At 37.7% G+C, this 10,928-nt stretch overlaps 1 protein-coding gene across 2 annotated transcripts in view; it reads left to right on the top strand.

The window, feature by feature from the left end:
- Positions 1–4,783: 4,783 nt before the first annotated feature.
- LOC105387855 (vesicular acetylcholine transporter) overlaps positions 4,784–10,928 on the top strand; it is a 29,748-nt gene continuing 23,603 nt past the window's right edge. For both annotated transcript variants that reach the window (XM_048633624.1, XM_038119619.2), the window contains exons 1-2: positions 4,784–4,889; positions 7,542–7,927. The gene's annotated coding sequence lies outside the window, so the exon portion shown is untranslated. The remainder of the gene's footprint in view (positions 4,890–7,541; positions 7,928–10,928) is intronic.

The raw sequence follows: 10,928 nt of genomic DNA, 5'->3' as shown, positions 1-10,928 counted from the left end.
CTTTGGCTTTACTATCACCGTTTTTATACGGCCTGAAAGTTCTAAAAACATTGAATAGCGTTGATGTGATCGGCGGGTTATTCCCATCGCGGCCGCTGGAGGCGCGCCTCTGCGCAGGCCTGCTCCCATCGACCGCGGCTATTCACGACTCGCGGCCACCCGCGAACACCAAATATACCAGAGAGGCCGCTTTAGTTTACGAAAATTGAAGTTTCGGATGCAGCTGCACTAGCCTCGACTATATCTCGTTTTATTAAACGTAATGATGGTATTAAAGCTGTCGTTTTGTTTCTTTGTTAAGCTAGAGTAAACCTCCCGACCTCTGGAGCCGATATTTTTTTTACGTTTTTATTGAGAGTTTGTTCGAGAGCCATTTGGCTTGGGCCTGCCGGGATATGGTTATGTAATGGTGGTCGCGGAAAATACGGTGGAGTTTGATTGTTATATTTAGGTAGGTATGTTGAAAAGGATGTGTAAGATTTTAATGATTAAGAATAATAAGAAGATGAAACCTCAAGCAATCAAAGAAGAATAGGAAAATGATTTATTTGTGGTCAAGAATTATTAAATATATAAATTATTATTTAAAAAAGTACCTACTTAGTTCTTCTTTAAAAATAATACCGCTATTTTTTACTGGATACTTTTTCATTAAAATATAAACACATTACACAGACGTACATTTTCATGAAATACGCTGAAACGTTTACGAAGCTGTCATGGACGTTTGTGAAAGTTGATTAAAATTTAAGCCCGTCTTTGCCCTTCCACATTGCACGGTGACCCCGCGGTCGCACAAACGTCATTTTGTAAAATTGAAACCCCTGACTGACAAATAGGGGTGTTATAGGTTTGCTGTATGTGTCTGTTAATATACGTAGATTTGAAACTTGTTCTTAAGCTCAGGATTGTAATCACCGTTACCCCTTCTGAGACGAATATTAAGAAAAAATAGTTCAGTTTTTCATTCTTTACATAATTAATATTTAATATTATTGTAAATGTTATACAATTTGTATTTTCACTTGATTTCTGACCTTTTTAATAAGTATTTCAACCGGCTCTTGAGACACATTGAAGAGTTTCTATAAATTGGGTCCGAGAGGGTCACGGGGCTGCCCGGGACCTGATGGAAATCCTTTCCTAGAAGAAGTCTCGGGTTTATTCAGTAAGGTTAAGTTTCTCACTTCAGTAAATCTACCTATGCTCGAATGTAAGTGCTACTCAACGACATATTCAGCAATCACAACGCTACATTCTCATTAAAGTAAGTAAGTACCTAAGTTTTTTCAAAATCGGTAATATTACAGACTTATTATTCCTATTATACTATTTATTCCTATACTATACTATTTATTCCTGCATAAATTATGTAAACATTTATCAGACTATTATGTAACACAATACATAAGGCTCATAATAGGTCCAATAACTTGTGATTGAGGTCACCCCCGCCCCGCCCCCCCTGGCAGGTTCCCAACTTTTACAAAATGTCTCAAACTCCTCCGCAAATTAGTAGAACAATTTAAAACGATTGAAATATATTAGCAATTCTAAATAGCTACTGTAAGTATGCTATTAATTATTATTTTTGTATCCTGGGAGTGTATTTCAAGTATTCGCCTGGGACTAGGACCACCAGCCTGTGAAAATTAAAGCGGAAGACTGAAGACATCGTAATGTACTTCGCTCTTTCATGGTTCTTCTTAGCATATCGTGTTAGAGACAAACCCTTGTCATGACTCCCAGGTTGCACCGAACGTATTAAGGTATTATAAGAGCTTTTGCAATGATCTTTTGCGCTACAATATATTATTATAGTTGCACCCTCGCCACAGCTACGTAAATGGACCTGGGTTCGATATCCGGCTTTATTAGGTAATTGTTAAACAAGAAATATGTACTTATTTCCAGTCCGGCTGTGAAACGTGGAGATTATATCAACAGTAAGCGGGTTCCGCTCATCTGGCATAATCTTTATTGACCAAAACTCATTTCGCATAACTCGTATGGTCTAAACTTTTTTGGCCGAACCATCACTTTGCCAAGACTTATGTGGCATAAGGCTCGTTTCGTCTAAAACTCTTTAGGCACAATCTTTAAACACCTAAGTTTCGTTTGCTCAAATTTATGTTCGTCTATACCTATGTATAATCTTGTTTCTCCTAATGTTATCTTAATTAATAATATATTAAGTATGTAGTAAATGTACAAATTGTGGTATTTTTCTCCTATATCCCGAAAATCACGATATTGTATGATCAAAAAATCGAAAGTTAACGACCAATATAATTATTACAAACCCCACGAGATCGAAACCTAAAAATAGGTGCGACGACGAGCAAAGCGAGGAGGAGCGTGTTAGGTGCACATGTTCATCAAAACCAAAGCGGAGCGCAGCGAAGCGGAGCGGAGCGTTTTCCAAACAGCGGAAACAATACAAGGCACCAGTTTGCGCTATGTAAGGAGACGCTCCGTCAAAGTTAAAGCCAAACGAATATTATTACGTTGTATAAACCTATGCCATAGCATTATTAGGCTATTCAAGATTTGGCCATACCATTATTAGGCTAAACAATGTTATGCGAAATAACTTTTTACTAAACGAGATTTATGCCATACGATTTTCGGCGTAACGAGACTTTGACCAAACGTTACTATGCAATACGAGATTAGGCAAAAAAATCTTATGCCAAAAAAGGTAGAACCACAGTAAGCATTTAAAAGCGCCTGAATACAAACTAAATATAGTGATTCAGTTTTGATATTTTACGTTCAGACGCCTAACATAATGATCATAGCAATCTTTTGTTTATATATATTTTTTAACATTAAAATTTATTGATTCATCTGTCACACGATAAAAAAAACATCACATACAGACAACCAATAATACAAATATTCAAACCCTAGCCCTTTTTATAAGAATCAGCACTCCTAAGCAACCGGTCTTCAGAATTGATGTCGAAATAAAATTCTTTCAACGCATCGCTTGTTCCGATCGCCCCGTATTAGGTCTCAAATCGTGTCCTATCTATCTACTCAATCGTATCTTCTTTATATCCGACCAATCGTCCCACTCGGCCCCTCGCCGTTGTACCCCACAGGGCACCCCGAGTAGGGTCATTAATCATGTCGTTACGGGAATCACACCAATACCAGTGAGATAGGACCACTGAGACATGCGGGTAAGACGGCTTAACGTGTTGTGGTACTTTGTCGTGTCTTCGGTTATATCTTGTTAACTGCAATAAAAATGCCCGAAAATCTTGATAAATGGCCGTATTTATGTTTACAGCTGCGAGTTGACTGAACCGATTTGGCGAAACTGAAAATCGTTACATATTGGTTATTATACCTATTTGATTGGCACTGAAAATTTAGCAATGTTCCTACGTATTCAGTTTCCAGAGAACAAAAAAATTTATAAATACCCAAAGATTATCAGAATCAAAAAAAAATGTATAGATATTATACAGAAAAATTACTACACAAAATATTATCGTAACACGTAACGAATTGCTTTATAAAGTGTATCCATTTCATATTATAAACACTGCCGTTCATTAATTAACCGCTAAGGGCTTATTTACATTAGGTTCGAGGCAGTAGTATCAAATTTAATATTTTAATCTGAATTTTATTGAGAGTTCTGAAAATATCACTCTTCGTATCAAGAACAAGAATAATATAAATTATTTTGAACTGAAAAATATGATGGTATTAACTATTTAACGTTGTACTTTAGAGTTCAACTAACATTATTTAATAAAAAGATAAAGCAGATTTTCCAATATAGACCATGACGAATGGTGACTTGTGTTTTCAGTAAAATTATATATTTTAACGAATGTAGATAATTAAAAACTATCAAGTAATGCTTTTATAACGTTTGCTAACAGAGCCTATACCTATCTTGATAACCAACCTGCATAGCTAGTGTAAAACTATCTTAATGGGCTAACTTATACTCCACACGAATGGCGTTGCAAATTTGATAATCGATAACAAAAATACAATCTGCAAAGAGCTACTAAGTTATCAACTATTACCGATACAGTAGCAAAACGACAGGTTATTTTTCAGCAAATTTTTCATATTTATTTTTTTATGATAGAGTACAAAGTAAATAATTAAATAGGTTAGAAGTAATTCACGAATATACATGAGGGTGGATGCAAACCTGATAAAGGAAGTGAAAGAAAAGTGGCAATAAAACTCCATACTGAAAACAGGACTTTCAGATCGTGTGTTGGATCCCTGTACTAGGCTTTGGACTATGAAATACCACCATGAACTGAATAAAACTTCTTCATCTTAGCCTCATACTCCAGAATCATGGATTTTCGAATCGATTCAAATTTATTAACGCTTATTCCTGAATAAGGTAAGATAGCATTCTTACTGTAACAAGTTCGATTAAATAATTACTTTCAAATATAAACATGCACCTACAAACAAGAGGGAAAGCTTTCTGAAGTGATGACAGCCACAGTAAAAAAAATATTAGAAGTTAAGTATACTAAAGAAACATACTCATGAAAATCACGAAAAAAAACCCAAAACCATCGTAATGTACACTACATACTAGCCGATGCCTTTACGGCTCCCGCTTACAGAACTTATCGACCACACCACACGAGCCTTAGGGCCTATTTTTAGCGATCGACCCGTCTGCCTCCCATACCTACGTGAAAATTTCAGCGGTCTCCTATTGGTTGGATGGCTGTGACGTCACGGCAGGCGGCGGGCCAATGGGCGGGCGGCGCGGCGCGCAGGGCGGGCGGGGGCGCGCAGGGCGGGCGGGGGCGCGCGGGCCCGCCGCAGCCTGCCGCCAGTTTGGGCGAGGTGTTTCAGGTACTCCGAGCCCGCGCTAACCACCAATAAAGGTCAATATTATTCTTTTATTAATTCGCCGCCATTTTTGCAATTTTTGAATTAAGAGCGTCGTGCGTTCGATTTGTGTTTTTTTTGCAGTGATTTTCTATAGTGCCAGTGCTTTTAGTTTTGTAAAAACCGTTTGTATAGTGCGTTTAGTGTAGTAGTGTTAGCAACTAGATGGAAATCGTGTTTAAAAGCTGAAAAGGGCTGAAAAGCCTTATTTTGCCATAGTAGTGTTGTAACTAAGTATAGAATTACCTAATATGTTTGTAGTTACGTAATACATAGATGTTATCTGTCGGTGGTGTGCGAGGGGGATGCAAGATGGGAGAAGTGGTGGGAGTGAAAGAGAAGGAGAGTATGCCAGTAGTGATTTTTCAGTGAAGGTCGTTCAAGAGGAACCAAAGAAGTTAAAAATATACATAATATTTCGTAATTTATACCAACAAACCCACCTATAAATTGTAAAAGTATCAAATTCAACGACATCTTAATAATTCCTTCTATTTAAATTAAAATACTTTAAATACATTTTATATTTTTTTATAAACCGTACTGAATTACTGCTTTTTCGTTTTAAAATAAAAAAAAACAGTAGCTACATTAAAAAATCTGAAAATTTGGTAGGAACATTGATCTACATCTACCTACCTGTCAAAGTATTAAACTCGTGTGTGCTTATTCTACGGTGTAACACCATAAAATGGTACATTCATTATGAATATTCTTAAAACGATGAACTAAAAAAACACATTTATGAATAAAATAAATGATAACATTTTCTCGGTACCTAAGTTAGTAGTATAGGTAAGTTACCTATTTTCTACATGTCTATTCATCATGACACAGTGCAATGGATAGACCAAAATGCATACTTTTTTGGTCCGAGGTTTTTCGCGGGCATGTTTTATCAAAATTTGTTAAGCCTAAGAATCGTTCACTTATGCTGTGCGGATGAGTATGACTTATAGAATTCGATGGAAACAAAAACTTGCTCTTAATTCAATAACTAAATTAGAATAATTCGCCTCATAACGTATCTGGCTCAAAGGTTGCCATTATTCCTGATGCATAGCCACGCTGGATGGCCAAGGATATTCTTTCAGGTAGTACCATTGAATAACAAGTACTAGTACTCGTTATTCTATGGTTCAAAGATTACCTATTCCTTGGCCATCCGCTCCGATCGTACCGTCGGCTGAACTTCGCCATCAATATTTTGGCCTCAGAGGGGTCACTCTTTAAATCTACAAATTAATGAACAAAAATGATCACGCAATTTGACGATCGAATGGTGTAGTGGTTAGGTAGTGGCCCTGACTGCTATGCCGAAGGTACCGGGTTCGATTCCCGGCTGGGGCACATATTTGTTTAAAGACAGATAATTGTACTCGGGTGTTGGGTGTTGATATTTATATTTAATATCTATCTAACTATGTATTTGTGTAGATATATCAGCTGTCCGACACCCATAACATCGGCTCTGCCTAGCTTGGGGTTGGATAGCCGTGTGTGAGATTTCCCCACATATTAAGCGTTCCGATTGCGTAACATTCGCGTTCGTCCGTTCGTTCGTAGATTTAGAGATTGACCCCTGTGAGCCCTAACACTCCTGTCTGTCGTTTCCACTGCGTATGTAAAAATACTGAAAACCCTTCAGATCTTAAACAAACAGTACACAGGCTTAAATCTTAGGCATAATGCAATTTAATGCTGTTATATCTTAAAAAAGCCCACAACCTACGACTTTATCTGTACCCTAAAACGAAAATTCACCTTGTATCTACATATTTTGCATAAAAATGTAGGACTCCATTACGCTCCTCAACCCCGAAACATGGCGCTGGGGTTCCCTCCGCAACATAATTTATTCATATCATGAAATAACAATACGGCTCGCTGTAGCTAATATTGTATGAAAATGCTTCCACGGATTAGTGAAGAATGCGTTGGAAATTTTGCGTTATTACTGCATTGTCATAACTGGACTACCTAGTAATGAAGCTCCGCAATGGATGAACTGATTTGGATAAATGAGGAATGTTTGATACTTCTTTTAAAATTATTTGGGGTAGACGAGTTCCCTAATACCCACAAACAGACAAAGTTAGAGTATGATATGAGGCAGTCTCAGTTAGCTATAGCCTATTCTTTTCTCTTTTTTCTCTGCGGGGGAGTTAGTAGCCTCCCGAATGAAACTTTTATTCGAATCTCCTAGTCTTAGCTGCTTTCCTAAACCTTGCACATAACTATCCTATTATTATTTTACATCTAGCTATTAGCAGCTTCAGCTTATAGTGTATGCAAACATTCCAAATAAAACATTGAAACTAGAAGGAAAACACCAAGCACACTACACTGCTAAAGAACCGGAAGTCATAACCGTCAGCGGCACAAAGATGGCGGCCGGAAGTGGGTCGAGTAGCGACTTCCGCCCGTACACATCCGGCGGAGACTGCGAAAAATACTTATTACCATTTTCACACAGTGTCAAAGTTAAGAAGTTTTAGATATAATTTGTCTCTCTTTATAAAGCTTTTTCATGTTTTCAGGGATCACTGGGTAAACTTTTCAGATAAAGAAAGACAATGTAGCATTAATTAGGGATACTGAAATAGTTATCAATTTTACTAATCATAATTATGTTTCCATTGTTGCAGGAGGCCGTCACACCATGGTCCAACACTGACCCAAAACCAAATCAATCAAATACATATCAAAAAATGCACTGATCTTAACTTTAAGCAAATTAAACTTTACAATTTAAAAAAAGAAACAAACCAAAAAGTTTACACTAGAAATTAAGAGACAACCGACTGGCTTGTAAGAATTCGCTCGAAGCGTTCGATTTTTGAATTAGTTTCGTTCGGTTTTCGGGGCGCTCGCCCCGGGGGCGCGACGGTGGAGGAGGACGGGGGAGCGCTGCTGGCGCGGCTGCAGGGGGCGCTGCGCGGGGGCGCCGCCGCCGCCTCGCCCGCCCGGGTCGCCAGCTCCATCCGCGGCTACCTCACCGAGCGGGTCGGCTCGCTGAACCTCAGGGACTCAGGTATGTACACTCAATACTCAATCATTTATTGCACCCATAAGTTTTACAGGTGTTCAAACTAGTGGATGGATGTAGTGCAACATTTTTGTGTGTAGATGTGAATGTAATATAGGGGTGTAGTTTACACTTCTACCAGCATACGTCAATGTGGAGAGAGAAATAAAGAATACTTATTAACATCGAGCTCTTCTATAATTAATGCGGTATGTCAGTTATTTCCGGTCAGACTGAAGTTCCCATGTGCGATGTTCAGTATATTAAATACCATGCACCTAATTTGACTTGTAAGCAAAAAATTCTGTGTTCTGCTTTTGAAAACTTTAACGAAATGCTTGCGATAGGTCAAATGGAACTTGAATTCTACGTTACAATAAACATGGCTATTTATCTTAAAGGGAGTACTAACGAGACGCAAATATTTGTCAAAAACAGGCTCCCTTTGACTACCAGGGAGCGATGATGTAATAACAACCTGCAAACAAACAAGGGTCACATTGTTGACACGGGCCTCTCATATTTATCCTTCATGGTTCTGGAAAATAAATATACTTACCCACAAATAATAAAGGCACCTTATAAATTTAGTTAATGTGATTCGTATATTTTCGTACTTACAATTTTACACCTCTTTACACTCAATGACTATTAAATTTACCCTCTCCAATTTAAACATCTCGTGTCCAAAATGAACCGATCTCGAGCGACAATTATTTGTCGACGTTCTTCAACGTAGGTATAATACACATATTTACTATACAGAGTATATTTACCTACTTAATTACTTATTTATTCTATAAAATATTCTCTCTCTATAAATTCTCCAGCTATTTCCCAGTAAATTCTCAAACGTAACCCTGTGAACCGTTTACAATCCGCAAGATCGAAACTCAATTTGCCGCCGTCAAGCGCAGCAACGCGCCACCTCCCCGCGACCGCCGACCGCGCGCGTTAACTAGAGGAGAACGGGGAAGCTTGTACCAGCGTTATGTAGTTAACATATTGGAACAGTAATTACTTAGTGCTCAGGTTCTAAAAACACGGCAATAGGCCCACAAAATGTTCCACTGTCTGTCTGACCCATAAGGGTGAGGGTGGTGTCTGCTTATACAACTATCATTTAATTTGCGAATTATGAAAACCACAGTGTTCATTTTTTGTATTACCGTGTACCCTGAATAGGTGACTGATTGAAACAGAAAATTTAAGGCTTTAAATTTGAGATTACAATGACAAACCCAAGATAACTAACAAGGTTACCGCAGACCCCGCTCTCCTCATTATATCAATTAGTCCTCGCTGGGACTCGAACCCGCTACCCCAGCAACGTTAGCCCCATTATGTCATCGACTAATGAAGCTTAATATTGTTACCATCTTCCTGCTCTAAGATTAAGATATCCAGTTGCAGGATAAATTTAAAATTTTCCTCGTCTAATTAAACGGTTTAACCTTTGTAAAAGCCGCTATTAATATTCGATTTTTGGTATTTTAAAAAATAACGCAGTACAAAAATAAATATAACAAAATTCAAACTAAAAGGATTTTTCATTATGCTTTCTTGTGATATGCAGTTGGCAAATATAGGCAGGTTAATCAGATTTCACTTCGCAAATTTTCATGATTCGTGAGAAATCCAATAAACATGTAAGACCGAGTTCAAATTACATTACCTGTGACGAGGAAATCTTTCCGAAGCTGTTAAGTAAACACACACATAAAGCCAAACAGGGCGAACAGTAGGTGCCTTTCGTTTGTATTTGTGGGGTAGGTTGTGCCTGATGTGTATTTTCATAAATGTTACGTAAATATATTTTTCAAATTGTGCCAACTACGTAGGTGATATTGTTAAAACCAAATAAGCTCAGACCGTCAGATGTAGAGGCTCACACAATTATACACGCAACTGTCAAAATTCTCTGAGGGCGGAGGGGAGACTGGGGTGGCTCGACCCTCTCTATGAATATTTGATAAACGCCCGCAGCGCCACCGCGCGGCCGCAAGTCACAACTCGACAGAAACATCAACATTGGAACGTTATGTTTGCTAGTTTGTATTTCTACCGCTTTGGTAGGAAATCATGTTTTGACAGCTCAAAGTGTTTCTAACTACATGAGTACTAAGTTGCCGTTCTAAAATCAACATAATAATATTAGTGCAAAGAAATCACTAGTCTTAAAGAAAACTAAAAATCACATCACACTTTACTTATACATTTATAAACGATATCCTACTAAAACATAAGATGGATCTTACAAGACCTCAAACATGATACCTATTAATAATTATTATACCCATGTCATCCTCGTATGGAAACAATAATTTAATGTCATGTTTCCGCTCTCAACATAAGTGTATTAAGTTTCGTATCAAAATGTACTAATTTAGCGACACACGCGTAATGCCATGCACAATTGATATGAACTTGGTTCAAGATCATACGTGTTACATTATGAACTTTACCACGTTATAATTAATGTCATTTCAGGATGGTAAACCTGTATGCGTAAACGTGTATCAAATTATGTTTGGTTCGATTTTCGGCACGTGATACGATGTCACCCTCCTAACTTCAGTATCGTACTCATCCGTCCCTGTGCAGTGGTCTCATATCACAGGAATAATATATTGAGGGTTCACAACTGTGGGCGGATGAGAAACCTTCCAGTATAACGGACCCTACTTGCTTTGACAACGCTTGACAAATGCGATGTTCCGGTGCGATATGGCACTTCAATACCGATAAATGTTATATTGCCTTCCTTTTGATACATTTTCAGAAAAGGAAAGGCAATTAGGTATTATTTGTATTCAATTAGGTACATAAAAACATCTATTAATTATTAACGGGTAAAAAAATATATGTACCTACCTAATAATTTAAAACAACATTTTTGTTTTTTAGCTTCACTAATTAATTACCCTATCAAACTTAATTAGCGTAGGTCATTATTTTGTAGAGTTAACGAATGAATGTAATAAGAGTAATAACGTACCTATCGTAA

Source organism: Plutella xylostella, chromosome 6, assembly GCF_932276165.1.
Source record: "Plutella xylostella chromosome 6, ilPluXylo3.1, whole genome shotgun sequence".
NCBI lineage: Eukaryota > Metazoa > Arthropoda > Insecta > Lepidoptera > Plutellidae > Plutella > Plutella xylostella.
The sequence above is the reverse complement of the archived record's forward strand: the minus strand, read 5'-3'. Positions and strand labels throughout refer to the sequence as shown.